Genomic DNA, 11,003 nt, shown 5'->3' on the forward strand with positions numbered 1-11,003 from the left:
GATCAGGCGTGATCGATAATCTTTAATGGCGCGCAGCCTCCTCGGCCTCGCTGCTCCTCTCGACGTCGTTAGCAATTCACGCTCACGTGCGTTTACCTACAATTAGTGCGACGAGATAATTACGGAGAGCGAATCCCTCCCGCCCGACTTTTTAATTAAGGAGCGAGTGTGTTCGACGGTTTGTTTCATTCTCCATGCGCGCGTTGGCCTGAGGGCGCATTCATTGCGGACGATCATGCGACGCAGGCACAGCATCGCCGATATTAGCATTAGGTTATTAAGCGCCGGTCGCCGCCTGCAATTCATTAACCGAATATATAGATAAATAGATTGGCAACTGTCAGGCGGCCTGCAATGGCTGTCGTCGGCACAGGAGCAGCTGCAGGCTGATCACTATGATCACTCAAGTCCTTTGACCCTTCGACTGAAACGAAACTGACAGGAGGAAGAGTGTTATTAAAAAAAGGATTTTGGATTTATTAAAATTAAGCTTGAGGGCTTGATGAAAACATTTGCTCTAAGCATTTCCAATTTGGACATTACCGCTACCATTATGAGCTATGGGATTGATTTGAAATGTCCTTTTTACATTTAATGATCTTTAAATCCAAAATTTTTCGTTCAAATTCATGAAGTCCTGGTTGACAAAAACATGTGACATACATAAACTCCGTAAACTCCTATTTAACCAAAATGGACATTTTTTAACAGAAGCCTGTACATTGATAAACGCCAATATTTTCCCGCAAAATTATATCAAAGAGCAAAAGATTCCTATACTTTTTTTAAAATATTTGAAATAATAACTGATTAAATTTCTACCACTTTGTTATTAGGAAACCATTTTATTTGTTTAATTTACAGTTAGAGGGCTGATTTTTGGTTTGTAATAAATGCAATAGTAACGTTTTCTATTTTCTCCCGCAAGGAATAAATTCAATGGAAGAAGAAAAACTCGGACATTCCTCATTCAAAATAGTCGTGAACGAATTATTTTTCTATAACGAATTATTTATCAATAGGCATGGTAGGCATGTTTAAAATTTGAAATTGTAAAATTACTGTTAAGATCTTAAATATAGAAAACCTGAAAATGTTGATTTAAAAAATATAATGCGAACGAAATATTTGCGCTTACACTGGGTAATGTAGTTAAATTAGTTGATGGTTTAATAGTCATTTAAATTACATTATTCGTGCTTATTTGACAATGAGCATAGAATGCCTGTCATGGTTTATTAAATAGGAAGTGAGCCTTTTTATTATATCAGAAACATGTTAATACAATAAGCTTTATTTCTATTGAAGTAAATTTAATATTTAAAAAAAAGACCTATGCTAATGAGGTTTGTATGTGCAAATACTGTGACAACCAAATCAATGTATACTCTTCACACTAACATGTTACAGAAAAATTTTGGCTTTGTCGCGAGAGCTACTCAAAAGTCTATTTTTATTCCAAACATTTTTTTCTTTTCAAAATCTCTGTTAGTTTATTATCAAAGGAAACTATATCATTCTGAAATTCACTGAGCAATTTGCAGGATTTATCTAATTGATGCATTTGTGGAGTCTTTCGCCTAGCCATCTCAATTGCTAATCATACCCGTAACTAACATTAGCTGTCAGTTGTCGCACCAACGAGAATGGAGCAGTGCAGCACCGACATAATGAGACGATTTGGGATTGATCATCAAAGCAAGCTGCGCCGACTGATTATAGTTAGGATCAAACAGCAGGGGGACATCCGCGCGCACACGCGTGCATGTATCACACACATGACATAATCCTTGGCATCGGTCGGTGTTGCCATAGTATATCCGTGTGTGCCTGCTCAGCCGTGCACTTATAGATTAACTGTGCAGCCCTGCTCGCCCGGCCAGGCAGTACGTACACCTATTTATGCGGGTCAGCATACATATGTACACTATGTATGCATGAGATGCATTAGGCAGCAACCTTTGCCTTTCATCATGATTGAGAGGCTGCATATTGTGCTGAAGAGACTGCCGTGTACGCCGTTCCGTTCAAGGCAAATTTTATTTTCCATGCTCTTTGTTCCGAGGAAAGAAAGCATCAGAAGTCATTCATTTGCCTTGTTTGCGTATGCATTTGAGTGGTGTGCAGATACGCTGGAAAACTTTTGTTATATGTATGGTTGGAATTTTATCGGCATGTTCAAGCTTTATATGGCAACTGAAGATGTGCTCATTGACCTGAAATCTATATTATTAAAATGATTTATTAGGAAAGCGCGTCACAAAGTGAACTAGATGCATATTTGTTTTGAAGTATGCGAACAGTGTAATATAATTGTTATTTGCTCCGCAGTCTTTTAACATTAAGTATGCTGCTTGATTTAGAGAAAATTATAAAAAATGAACTCTATCCGTATAAGTAAGTACGGGGTTTTGTGATAGATTAGAAATATATTCGAGACAGTAGAAGACACAATATAAGGCGGATGTATTAGATGGGTATGTTATGTAGCATGATTAACAATTAAATCATCAACAAAGATCACACACTGTCTCGCAGACTGAATATCAAATATATGCTTGTTAGAACAAGCAGAAACCATTCGCTGCCGTGAGCAAACCTCAGACAGATGGTTCCCCCTCATCATTTATGATAATGTGTGTTGCCATTCTCCATGGGGGATGCAGATTTGTGCGCCACAAACTACGTAATTATTGCTGTCGAGCTTATTGGGTCTGATGTCTGATCTCGCGGTTAATGCAATGATTACAAATCAAGTTTTCAATACTAGGCATATATCAATGTCAAACCATCGTGATAGATTAGCTATAGCCAAATTGCGAATTTTACCTCAATCACGGAATTTGGTATGAACTAAGAAATACGAATCTCAATTATTTTGAAAGGAAAAGCAGAAGTTGAGTACTATTGAACCGCATGCGGAGGATTATCCTCTGAATTTTTTTATCTAGTTCGTTTTATTTGCTTTATTCAGAGGCATTTCGAGAGTGTGGGCCGCAATTCCAATTGTGAAAGGCCAACAGGCGATCTAGAATCATTAACAAAGTTCTCTCGACCAGCAACGTAAGCCGTGTAGGAGCTTAATCTTGATGAATTCTGCCGAAGAAGCCATGCAATTAGTCGAAAATGGCTCACGCACGTGAGCTCCGCAGACTGGCTAAATGCACTCACAGGATCTACTGTAATCCAGCGGACGGCAAGAGACTCCAAAATAACAAAACCCACCACCTTGAGCTGGTGAATAGCTGAGTGGGCTTAAACAAACAGGAGACAAAATGTAGCAAACTGAAAACATTTTTCAGTATTTGCCCTGTTTATAAGTGCGAAATAACATAAATCCACGGGATAGAAAACACAATGATCCGGGTTATTAATTTTTTAGCTTTACATATACATTAAATAGTGTCAACAAGTATATTTTACAGCCATTTACTGATAAAAATTGATGAGAGGTAATAGAAAAAAGTCTTTTTCATTTTTCATAAAACTAAAAATACAAAATTGCAACAATTTTCAGGCTCATTAAGTTAGGAATAAAAATATAGCCTAATGTTCAATTAAGATTTGTCTTTCACTGAGAAAAAAAATATTTTCACTGAATATCCTCGTTTGACTTTACGACTTGCGTACAAACAAGAGGTCCGTTTTAGATAATGATTAAGTTATATAAAATTGAACTGCCTTATTTGTTTCAATATTTATTAAGACCGCGTAGGGTGGTGGGAGATGTATTGGGTGCATTTATTATTCATTGAGCGCGCCACCCATCGTTCGAAAGGATCAACTGTGCCGCTGTTGGGTGATTTGTGTCACCAGCGAATTTGCATTAAATTCGGCAGCCAAGCCCATGCATTAGCGGCCCCAACGTCGGCCATGAATAATTGTCTCTCGATCATTACTCTGCCGTGCGCCGGATTAATTCGGGCCGCGTGTATGTGTATTGATTGGTAACGGCTGCGCTCTCAACGTAAATCTGATTAAGTGTTAATTAATTATACTCCATCTAGTCATTATATTTTTCACTGCTTTTGATGCTTTGAAAACACAACTGTGCTAATTAAACATTTCTATGTATAGCATAGTATGTTGAGCAAATGTTTATTACTCTGGAGCTGTCCGATACGCTAAAATTGATCATTGCCGAGTTCGGTTAGTAGCAGAATTTTTATTATATAATATCAATATTTATCGGAGGTTTAATACAACTACTAGCTTTTAGGCAGTGGTTTTTGTATAGGTCTAGTTTGATTTTGCTAGAGTTTCAATGCTACAATGTATTGTAATTTCTATGATTATTTTAAATGAAAATGATGTGCTAAAAACGGTGTATTTTTAAGAAGCCTCGCAATCAGAGTCAAAAATAAAATTACTACGGTAGCTTCATTGTGTATAAGTGAAAACCCCTTGCAAAATTGTTTATTTCAAACATTGTTGACCCTTTATTAAAATAACCTATGTATCGATTTTTGCTGTAATGCTCCCTTAAATAGCAAATTTATTATCCAAGAGCTATGCTCACGTTGCACATCTGCACTGATATTCTGCTCTCGGTGTAGCATTAGGAAATTAATAAAATTTCTCGCTTTCATAGCAAATATTCTGAGAATGAGTTTTGGGCCAATAAGAAGAAGTTGAGCAGATCTTTGAAGAAAATTCATTGAAATATTTAAATGTCAAGAAATAGTCGAATGCCTTGGATTGCTGTTTGGATTCTTGCGATTGCGATCAGCGTTCGCCTGGGCTTTGCCATTCTCTCATAAAACACTAATCTTATCGGGACTATTCTTGACTCTTGAGAGAATTACGAACAACCTCGATTTTAATCGTCATTATATCTAATTTTTCAGATTTAGTTTAATTTTTTACAATTCAGGCCATGGACGAAGAAAAACTGAAAATTGCTAAGAGAAGGATTGCAGAGCTAAGAGGAAAGTCACCTTTACAATTAGAAAATATGCTCGTTAAAAATGTAGCAGAAAACTTTGCACGTTACGTCGTAAATCAACAGCTGTCTACTTTAAGTGAGTATTTCATTACACTTGGCACAAGGATCTCCTCATTTATTTCATTAATTGAATCCGATTGAATTTAAATTCCTCAGATGTCAGCATTCGCCGAATGGTTTTGTCTGAGCTTTTAAAGAAATGTTGTCATAATCAGAATGGTGACGCTGATCAATTGCAAGATTTGTTAAGGGCTCTGCCTCAGTTGTTAAACTCGAAGACGCTGTCTCTTGACCTGACCAATCTGATGACCTTCTGTTATGACTACCTGAAAAAAACCTGCTCTGGAGAAGTACGTTTTTAATAATTTTGAATGATTCATATTACTCAAAATATTTTATTTTAAGTTGCTGGCGCTGATCGCTACACATGCGCCCAACATTTTATCACTGACGATGGAAGAAACGAGCAAAACACGCCAAATGCATCTAAACTCAAATTGCCTGAGCCAAGATATGGTGAGCTCAATTAGAAAATTAAAAAACCTCACTGCTCTTAAAATGGATGTATGCCAATTCCTACGCACTGACTTGATACAAACTTGCAATGAGCTAGTCTTTTTACGAGACCTCAAAGTCGATATTGTGTTTGACCATTACGTCCTGAAAGAAGATGATTTTGATGACTTTATCGACAAGCTGAAGAATTTGAAACAGTTTCGCTTCAAAACGTTCGTGACATATGAAATGTCACTCATCGAATCCTATGAATATCAAAGAAAACTGAGTCACGCGTGCTTCAAAGGACTGCCAAATCTTGAAGTGATCGGATCTGATGCGACTGGTGCAGACGTCCCTTTCAACATGTCACCCTTTTGCTTTGATCAGGAGGTAGTATCAGACCTACGGCACTTGCAAATAGTCCTAAACGAGTTCCAAGGACCAGAGTCATATGAGAAGTTCCCAAATGTCACGCATCTGAAGGTGATTAAGTCAGTTTCCTAAGAGAAAGCCTTAGGGTTGATCAGTTTCAAGAAATTATTATGCGAGATGAAGGCTATTTTAATTCATGTCTCCCTTTTTTTACAGATTGGTTGGTCTCCAGAAAACGTACATAGTGCAGAAAATCTGAATTCACTACTGAATTTTCCAAAATTGCTGCACTTGAGTTTGGTGGAGTTGCCAAACAAACTACTTCTATGCAAGCTTCTGGAAAAATATGGACCGCAACTTCAAACACTCTCCATTGGCAATAAAGTCATAAAAACTAACTTGATCTTGACAGAAATTTCCCAGACTTGTCCGAAGTTAGAAATCTTTTGTCTATCTGGATGGATTTATGTGCCGGACGTTCCACAAGATATGCCATCTTTTCCTCATTTGAAACATTTGCAGTTGAACATTTTGTGAGTTGAAATATAACTTAATTAAAAATTAAAAATATTCATGACCTTCTAAATTTTTTCAGGTCAGCTCATGATCAAATACTGACTCTGCAGAAGATTTTTTCTGCACCCAATTTAGAAAAAGTAAATCTGACTTGTCAAAAAATTGGGGATAGTGATCTACTGAATCTGTCGTCACTAGTGGAAAATCGACAAATCCTCAGTAAACTCATTTCGTTTGAGCTTTCCTTTGACCCAATAATGGACAGCCCTACCGCTTACATGTTATGCAGCAATCTCTTGAAAAATATGCTAACCTATCTTCCAAATTTGGCGAACGTCAACGTGATCACAAGAGATTGGAAAAAATTTGTAAAAGTCGTTTGCTCCAACAAGGATCTTGTGCTCCTAAAGTTCCTTTCGACTGTTCAACACTGATGATTTATAAATGAAGCGCCAAACATGTTTTTACATGAATCAATAAAATCATCAGTAAAAAAAGTATTTAGCATTTTGTATTTTAGTAATTATATATGTCTGTCCTTAAATAAAGGCAAAATATAATAACATTATTGAAAATTAAGTAGAAATGTCGCTATGGTTCATACTCTCATGAATAAATTTGATTTATTCAAGGCTGAAACGTACTCGAAAATATTATGAGATTGGTTGCCTATTTATTCAGTCATATGTTTGTGGAGTTATTTTACATAATGTTAGAATGCCTCACATACCATGTATGTTAAACTCTTAGATAATTTTCTATATTAATCAAGTTAACTCAATTAGGTGATGCATTTAGAGCTTGAAATTAGGTGAGCTTGGATTTCGCTTATCATTCATTCAGTTACACGTCTATGGAAAACATATCAGTAGCAAAAATCCTGAAAATGTAGAATATGCATGGCAACAAAATTCCAGTTAACCCGGCTCTTACGCATGAGTGAGCATGCTGATTGGGAGCAGGAAAAAATAGAAGCATGCTCTGGTAAAGCTTGTTTTTATGAATTTTTCAGTGGTGAATGCAATAATTTCGTTTCTGCTTTGATCGGCTGCGCCGAGTTGTTCCAATTATACACATGTGTACATGATTAAAAATTATATTTAAAAGGGGAGTGAGCCGAGCCGTGTACATGAGAGCATTGATTGATATAAATTGGAGCGGGCAAAGAGAGAAAAACGCCGCATTTAAATTGGAAACGTGCCCGGAGTGGCGTTGATTTAATCCACACATACATTACACACACCTCGCACGCGCTGCCTGCCTCTCGGTCGGCGTACAAGAGCCCAATTAAATCTCCAACATGGTGTCGCCCTGATTTATACTCGCACTCGTTCGTCCGTTCCGTTTGCTGCGTGTGTGAACGCATGGAAATATTTTTCCAACGCCCTCTTAAAAACGGCATGGCTGCTGTGGGTGTGCGAGCAAGCAGCTCTTGTATAATCATTTCAGTTTACACTCACAACCATTTTCCACTGCTTTCTCCGCTCCTACTTCGGGAAATGTAGATGTTGTTGCTAACTCGGTCCATGGATGGCCGACTCAAAGACCATTACAGCGATTACACAATTGCAGGCTGGTGCAAATTGAAGGGAAAAATAGATCGAACTGGGCTTTGAAACATACCTGATATTTTGATTAATTTAGAATCATAATTTAAATTGTGCGGAAAAATTGTATTTGAAATACAAAAACTGGAATTATGCTTCAAAATGCCATTAGCTGGCGTGGTGTGGAACATATTACAGAACTTTTTGAGACAGTAAAATCAATCTAACTGTTGTGCAAATCTCGAATAAGTTGGATTTCCCATTATCATTATCAGTAGAATCAAATCAAATATTTTGAAAAGCATTCTTTAGTCACTTAAAGTTTAAAAAATGACATGCGTAATGTTTTAAAGCTGGATTTATTTCTTATGGAGTGTTTAATTTAAAAAATGATTTTTCTTCTTTCTTAACTTGTTGTTCATTCAAATCCCTTCAACGTTTTAAAATAGCTTTGCATCAAGCTAATTATAGCGCGTAAAATTTACTTAAACCTATTTTCCAGCAAACTTCATGCGAATTATAAAATCAATTTTGTGTAAACTCGACTCCAACGCACAGAAACATTCTGATCCCATTAATTAGCTCATTAAAAATTAAAGAGGTAAAAAGATTCGTTCACCTCCCCAGAGAAGCGTGTTTAATTTTCAATATTATTGGCGAGACTAGAACTAGCAATTAAAATTAAATCGCAGTTATGCAACCGGTTGAGCTGCGGAGACAAGCGTGGTGTAGACTTTCGAAACCGACTCCTCGTTAGCTTTGCCGGAGGAACACACTCGGTGTGTATGTGTGTCTCTTGTGTTGTGACGTTGTGAGCGAGCGGGAGTGTCGACGTCGCTTCCTCGAGTACGGATTTTAATGAGTTCGCTCAACTCGCTCTTAGCCCGTTTGTGTTTGTCTTTTGCGCTGTTGAAGGTGCCGGCGCGCGACACAAAGCAGACAAACTTGCTTCAATCGTAAGTTAATACGTTTTGTGCTGCCTTGAGTTAACTACCGCGCTGTTGACCCCGTTGGACGCTTTTATTTGCGCTTCTCATATCTCTGCTTAAATATTTCATTGCTTTCCGTTTGACTGTGCTCTCATCAGAGCTAACTTCCTTGACTTGGTGTAAGTAAGTGAGAGTTAATGAAAATTTCCTCTATTGTTTTACCTTCTGTTGAACGTTCTGCAGAAAATTTTCATGTTGTTTGTCGTATTTGGCGCACTCTTCGAACGAAATTAATAGTTTTAAAAACGTAACGTTGAAGTAGTGACTCTTTATGATAAATGACTGTTTTTAGATTAATTGTTAATTTACATATATTTGAGCATGAATAATGTCAACATAACATTAGTGACTTGAGTTAATTATAATCAACGCATAAAAGGAAAAAAAATTTACGGAGACATTGAGGGGATGATGAAAATTTGGATCACACAAAAAACCTAAACATATAATTGAAAAATTAAGGTTGTCATTGAGCGTGTCTCCATTAAATAATTTTTGATATATGTTGATTACGAATCATGTTGATTAGAGGATTATTTAGGAGGAGAATACAAGAGGATCTGTTTCCCCACATACCAATAAAAATGCCTACAAAAAAGTTGGTACTCACCGGATCGTCACGTGCGTGCGTGGGCGAAGGCGGATGAGCGGCAAGGGCTGCTTCCCTGCTGGCTGTGCGGCCACGACTGACAAGTTGCGAAAACTCTCGCCGGGGCGGTCGAGGGAGGCGGCAGAGGCAGCACCGTCGCCGCTGGAGTCTGGGGGTGAGTGACGGGCGTCAAACAGGGCTCTCGAAGCCCCGCGCCAGGATGAAATGTAATGTGTATGTATGATATAAAAGTGTGTATACAGTATATAGGTAAGGCGCAAAAACAGCAGCTAAACAGAATTCTATGGGGAGAGACACCTCGGCTATTCATCCACGTGTGATTGATTAGTTTCACTGTCAGGCCTAATAATAAATCATACGCACGCAGCCTCCATTTGTCACACTGTGTGCGCGAGCAACAACACGATTCTCCTCCTCTGAATATGGCACTTGGCCGATGGATTTTTTATTTGATTAATTTCGCCGCCGAAGCCGCTTCTTCCCTCCTGCGCCTTGTGGTAACAATGGAGCCGTTTTCTGCTGATGAGATCCTTTTTCTGATGCTGAAAAAGTGAACACACGTTGGCTTGCTTGGCATGGCGCACACGTATGGAGCCACCTCCGTGATTAATTGCCCTCGTGCGAGGGAGTTACGCCATTATCATAATCATGGAGTGCGCCGCACAGTCCTTACACACGTGCCCACCCTCTCCGCTTGCCACTCGCTTCCATTTGCCATATTAATTGTGCACGTTTGTTTTGCTTCGTTTCTATAATAACGCCTCGCGCTATGTGCTGAAGCACCTGATGATTTATCGCTGCGCGCTGCAACTCCCTCTCTAAATAAACTAATTTGTTGACACACATACTCGGTTTCACATTGGATTCATTAGCAACTCTACGCTGAAATGGATTGAGTGTAGTGCGGTTATAATTGTTATTATTAGTGCCAGTCGTGTGAGATCATATAAAAAGGCTGGGAAAAATACAAAGCTCTTTGAATCCGTGTTATATTAAAGAAATCAACACTTTCAGATAAAATAAGACTTGGGAGCTGATTGCAACGCGAAAATCCCATGGTGCGTGATCATAGATTTTTCACTCGTGATTACCATAATATCAAGGTTATACCGGTTGAAAATTGGATAAATCAGGCCCTCCATAAACACAGGAAAAATTTCAAACTGCCACCGAACGTGCTCACTTAAAATTTAATCTCGTGGTGAATAAAAACAAAAGTTGTAATATGTTTCCATTTGATTACGGAAATCCCTCAGCACACGACGCTGATAAGAAACCAAATACTTAAGTAAATTACCAGCGCAGCCTTGTCGGCAATAAAGAGCGAGCACTTAACAACCGCTCGGCGAGGAGCGACGCGCGCGGCTGGTTGCTATCGCCGTTTCGCGAACGACGTCTCAATTTGCGCTCTTGCCTCATAATCCTGCGCACACTCTAATTTATTTTCACTGCTTCCGGCCGGCGATTGGCTGCGAAAAGTGAATGTGCGACTGGCCTTGATTTTAATTAAAAGGCCGGCCTCAAAG

At 38.4% G+C, this 11,003-nt stretch overlaps 1 protein-coding gene and 1 long non-coding RNA gene across 10 annotated transcripts in view; one reads left to right on the forward strand and one right to left on the reverse strand.

Annotated features, from left to right (window-relative positions):
* The window catches only part of LOC135939542 (cell adhesion molecule Dscam1-like), a 98,221-nt gene extending 88,638 nt beyond the window's left edge, over positions 1–9,583 (reverse strand). For all 9 annotated transcript variants that reach the window (XM_065484017.1, XM_065484034.1, XM_065484018.1 and 6 more), the window contains exon 1: positions 9,478–9,583. The gene's annotated coding sequence lies outside the window, so the exon portion shown is untranslated. The remainder of the gene's footprint in view (positions 1–9,477) is intronic.
* LOC135945004 (uncharacterized) lies at positions 4,868–6,292 on the forward strand. Its single transcript, XR_010575386.1, has 3 exons — positions 4,868–5,021; positions 5,102–5,926; positions 6,032–6,292. It is a non-coding gene; the product is annotated as an uncharacterized LOC135945004 (long non-coding RNA).
* Positions 9,584–11,003: the final 1,420 nt, after the last annotated feature.

This window comes from Cloeon dipterum, chromosome 1 (genome assembly GCF_949628265.1).
Source record: "Cloeon dipterum chromosome 1, ieCloDipt1.1, whole genome shotgun sequence".
Lineage (NCBI taxonomy): Eukaryota > Metazoa > Arthropoda > Insecta > Ephemeroptera > Baetidae > Cloeon > Cloeon dipterum.